The sequence below is a fragment of the Carassius gibelio genome, chromosome B20 (assembly GCF_023724105.1).
Source record: "Carassius gibelio isolate Cgi1373 ecotype wild population from Czech Republic chromosome B20, carGib1.2-hapl.c, whole genome shotgun sequence".
In the NCBI taxonomy this organism is placed as follows: domain Eukaryota; kingdom Metazoa; phylum Chordata; class Actinopteri; order Cypriniformes; family Cyprinidae; genus Carassius; species Carassius gibelio.
The window spans coordinates 15,827,162-15,832,759 of NC_068415.1; the positions used below are offsets into that span (position 1 = coordinate 15,827,162).

Here is a 5,598-nt window from a genome sequence, read left to right on the forward strand (position 1 = left end):
ATTTTTACTATATTGTGATAAACACGGAAACAAAGTCAGATTTGTATTATTTTTTAAAGTAAGTTTTTATTTAGGAGTCTGTTATTTAGGACCTGTTAGGTCTATTTCCCTGCAGAAAGTTTCTTTTGATTCCACTAGGTGACAGTAAAAAGATAAAAAAATAATTTTGTTGATAACATCTTCTAAGCAAAAGTTATTTAGATTTAACCAAAAGGAGGCGTTGGAGTCTCCAAGCTCTGTAGCTTTACCTGAAGAGACAGAATGTCTTATGTCTCCAAGTTTCCTCAAAAAACTCATGTCATGGAATAAGCAAAATAAGGCAAAGTTCTGTTCTTGCATTTTATTTTACACACACACACACACAAAATAAGTATCCTGACTTGCTGGCTCCCATTCTTCACCACTGGATGCTAAAACTGCAAAACAAAACAAAAATGTATAAATTTACACTGCAATCCCAAAATACATGCTAAAATGACATACACAAAAATAATCCAGATATGCAAGTAACAGAAAGAGGAAAATAATGATTACACATACACAAATCCATGAGTATGTATAAATAAATGAGAACAACCCTTGCATATCTTATGTATATGTGAATTGCATTCATGTGTTCGTTGCGTGTGTGTAATTCAAATATGTAACGAACACATGAATGCAATTCACATATACATAAGATATAAAAATGCACAAGGCAGTACACGTATATATAATATTGATAAATAAATTCATGCAAAAACAAATTAGCATGCAACTAACGAAGGCAACCGATGAATGCAATTCGCGTATACAAGAAAGACATAAACTGCACAAGGCAATACACTTATGAATGCAATCGATGAATAAATTAATGCAATAATAATATTAGCATGCAACTTACAAATGCTTGATACAAACAACGTATACTTACTCAAAATCAGGGTCTTCTCCCAGTTTGTAAGCAGCTTCTCTGACCGAGTCAAAGCTAGCTAGCATCGCTGCAAGTTTCAGTGTCGGACATCCGATCAAACTCCTCCAAAGCCGCCTCCAAACCAACAAAAAACTTTCTTGAAGTCATTTTTCAGAGACATATAACTCTAACAGTAATAAAAGCACGCAATAATTCGCTAAAACGCTATCCAAAATCACAAAACAAACTTCCGATCAACTCATCAATAATCATCTGCGCCCGTTTGCGCCGTTTTCTTTAGTCCCACCTCCTCAACTTTGGAAAGGAACAACTCGGGCTCTGAATGGTCTAGAAGCTTGATCGATGTGTCTATGGAGAGGGGAGGCTGTCAGCTTTCATGACATAGGACGCACTGCGTGATGACGTCATTGCAAGTCGAAAGGAATCAAAGAGAGTCAATACAAATACTGGTCATGTTTTACGCTGCATTGCATGTTTTGATCTGCGCATCTGAGACATATTATAGTGCCGTTTAGCCATGCATGCTCACAGACACACGAGAATGCTCTCATTTTGAAGAAAACAACCTAATCTAAAAGCTGATATAGGATTTTAGGCTAGTATGTGAGCACAGATGTAGTTATCAGCGCAGAAATATGACGCATACGTTTGCTTGTTCACATAAGTAATTTCAGTTTTTGTGATTCTTTTGAAAATTATTATTTGTTATGTCACTGTAATGTATAAGATCGGTGAAATAAAGTACACAGTGACATTCCTGAGAGTGAGAGCTTTCATTTGATGTGTGACTTGTCCATGTTTGGTGAGTTTGTGTGCTATAAATATGAAATATGAACATTATTCATCTGATTTTCTCAAGGGGGGGTGGTTGTGGAAGAACGAATTTATACCTTATTATTTTCTTTTATGTAAAATTAATGCAAATACCATGGGACTTGCAAGAAAGCAGAGGTTCTACGCTTTCAAAAAATACCATATATGACTAGTTTTGTGCTTCACAGTTTATAGATTTTTAAAAAATAGTATTATGACCTCCCCGCGGACCCACCGGTGGGTCCTAGGGCGTGGCCAGAGTTCAAGAGGTTAAACAGAGGATGTTAACGTGTAGCTGTTTTTTTGTTGTTGTTGTTGTTGTTTATTGATGCTTTAATAAATTGACACTTGTCAACAGATAAAGATGTAAGCTGTAAATTCGCTATATAGGGGGCATATAACAGATTACTTGGCTGTGTTTCCGTCCTTCCTGAATGCAAATCAAAGGCTTCTCTGTCATTCACTGCCTCACAAACAATGCATTTTCACTAAATTACAGTTTTTTACAGGACAGAGTGGACAGGAGCAGTAATCTCTCTGTTGTGTAAACAGATCCAGTCACACCATGGAGAACAGCTAGCATTTGTACAAGAGCTTAAATGTATAGTTTATTGTATTTTGTAGAGATGTACTACTAATATATTTTTGGACTATAATAAATTAACTTTTTATACAAGATGGACAATTTTTAAATGTATACTATTTATATTATTTAGCCTAAATACATAAATCACTATATATATATATATATATATATATATATTCTATTCTATATAACAAATTCTGTAACACTTCACAATAACGTCTCATTGCATAAGTTAATATGAACTAACTAATTAATATTTTATAGCATTTATACTATGCATTTTACCTTTTTCTGTTTAATGCTTATCAATGCTAGTTAATGAAAATACAATTGTTCAAATTCTATAGAATCTGCTGTATTGTTCATTGTTAGTTAATTTTAACTGATTTAGTAAAGTTAACAAATGAACCCTCATTGTAAAGTGTTACCAACAATTGAATTCAGTGAATTCAGGTACCACAACATTATAAAGTAGAGTATGAAAATGGATATTCATTTTAAGATTTGCTACATATTACATTTAACAGTAATAATAAATTATTAGTGTTTTTAAAAGTCATCTTTAAGGGAGCATTCATTGATGGCAAATGTAATCTGAATGTAAAAATGGCAGAAATGAGCATACAATTTTTTATATGTAATATCGGACCAAACTAATATGTATAAAAAACCTCTAATATCACCTGATAACCAATATATGTCACCAACATATTGTGCATTTCTAAAACAATACGTGTTATTTTGTTAATTGACATATTCATTTTAATTGTTAGAGATTTGCCAACTAAAATTGTTAAATGCGAACCAGAAAATGGTAAATATTGTGCACATTATCGTTATTATCAGTGTAATACACATTACAGCAGCAGTTGATGCTTTAATCACAGTAAGCTGACATCAAGCACAACAGAATATCAGCAGTGACAATGTCACACTCACATTTTTTCATATTCCACATGCATAATACATGTATATATCGGATATATATGTTTAAAACCACAAAACAATATAAATCTTTTCTCTGGTAAAAATGACTAAGTTTCCTCTGCAGAATCTATTTAATAATGAAAGTGAAGCAATCCATTACCAAGGGAATAAAGTTCCAGACCAAACAATCAAATAAAGACAAATCAGCAATGCCATGCCATATCTCATAATCTGATTGCCGTGAGAGCAATCTAAGATATTTGATGCTGCAGCAAGATCTGCCTTACATTCATAACACTGACATTTCATGTTGCCATGTGAATTGTGGGGCATATCCAAAAACAACTACACTTAAAGGAAAAATACTGCACTTTAAAATAAATCTGTGCATGTATGTTATTTATATGCTATTATAGTATTTTGATACAATTTTAAATCAGTTACATTTTTCAGTGTTCCTTTCAGTTTTAAGGTTAATTTTAATCTGTGCTTTTAGAACTTTCATTAGTTTATTTAACATTTCAAATTTTTAGTTTGAGTAATTTTAGTAATCCAACATAAACTTATCTTAGTTAGTTGCAAAGGCAACATTTCTAATTTCTTCTGAAGTTTGTCATCTAACATTTATATTTTATTTTACATCAGCTTCATTTTCAGTATCAACTCTTTAAAATAGTTTTAGTTAACAATAACAATATCGGTATGAACCTTGTGCCACATGAGAGCACTATGTAGTCTGTCAGAAAAGAGCAGTTGGCTTTTAGTTGTACTGTTTATCCTCCTTTGTGAAAGAGAGATGTGTTTCCTATCAGATTGCTTTGTCACAAACAGACCATACTGTATCTGTCTCTCATCCTCGTGATCAATCAATGAATATTTAATATGCCATGTGAAGTAACACATTAATTATTGACGGGGTCTGTTGCATAATCTCATAATGTTTCTCATGCTACACCAACATAAAGTCAGTAATCAACATGAAAAGTGTCACTGATATCATTTACAGCACTATATTTAGTCATCAAGCAGATCCCATATCATTGTGCATATCAGATTGGCCTGCTTGATATTACCGGTATATGGCTTGACACTTCCAGATTAGTCTTACTTTTTGATCCAGGCAATGTCCTAATGTGTTTCTGAAGGGCCTACTATATGATCAGCCGGTAAGACTGATTTTTAGATCATACAGTTTCATCCTAGTGAGAGACTAGTCTGAGTCTGTTCACACTGGGTTTAATGATAAACTGAGTATGTCCTTATTATATGTGCAGGTTAGACACAAACTGACACATGCTAATCCTCTGATACCGTCAGACCAGCCCCAGGGAAGTATGATTTTTCAGCTCTAGTGCACTTATGCCCTCAAAGTCCATCTAGCCTCTGGGTATTTTGCTCCTCTATTACTGTAGCCATCAGTCAACCTGTTCTGAACCACCTGAACCCATTTCTTCACCCAGCACCACTGGCACATACCTGTATACTCAAAATATACACTTAAACCTGAAGAAGAACATATCAGGTTAGTATTATACATTATGTCGCCTATATGTAGTATTAACATATAACCACCTGTTTTTCAAAGCAAACTGTATTCCAATTATCATTTCTTCAATCAGATTGTCTTTATTTGTTGTCTGTTAGTCTAAGCCCAGACTATATGATTTCAGTTAGAACACATTTTTCTAAATCAATGCATGTAAACTTTATCAAAACAGTAACTTGGTAACAAATTAGGTGCAGAATGAGTGAAATTTCAGTACAAGTTTGTGGGCATTGTGCAGTCAAAGTCACTTTTAAAACAAGCTGCTTTGCAAACCCATTTAGAAATCCTTAAATTTGACCACACCTCTACATTTGACCTCTTCAACCTTAGTACGGCAACCAAATATTTTTATATAGTTCAGTCTAGTCTGGTTTACCTACCAACCCTACAAACATCCATTTTACATGGACGCTTTATAACAGAACAGACAAAAAATATCAGTAACTATTTTTCCATCCACATATTTTAAGCAAATTTTGAGATACTGAATAAAAATGCTAGATGGAAACTCTGAGATGTGCATAAAATCTTAAGATGCACTTAAAAATTATGTGTTCAGTTGAGGCGGTAAATTTAGCAAGAATCTATTGTCTGCCTCGACCCAGATTCCACTTCACAATATGTTTGATCATGCTCATTTCCCAAAATGGCTTAATTATTATAGGGAATGAGAAAGTCAACAGTTTTGTTGTTTGTAGACCATTTGGGATGGTCACATACTGGGCAAATGGTGACCCATTGTAGAATGAGAATGGGTGTGGGACACTGAGAACCATCTCAGACAAAGTGGGGTCAGAACTTAATTAACATACA

At 33.7% G+C, this 5,598-nt stretch overlaps 1 long non-coding RNA gene across 1 annotated transcript; it reads right to left on the minus strand.

The window, feature by feature from the left end:
* Nucleotides 1–325: 325 nt before the first annotated feature.
* Nucleotides 326–1,997, minus strand: LOC127983593 (uncharacterized). Its single transcript, XR_008160459.1, has 2 exons — nt 914–1,997; nt 326–416 (listed from the first exon to the last, which is right to left on the minus strand). It is a non-coding gene; the product is annotated as an uncharacterized LOC127983593 (long non-coding RNA).
* Nucleotides 1,998–5,598: the final 3,601 nt, after the last annotated feature.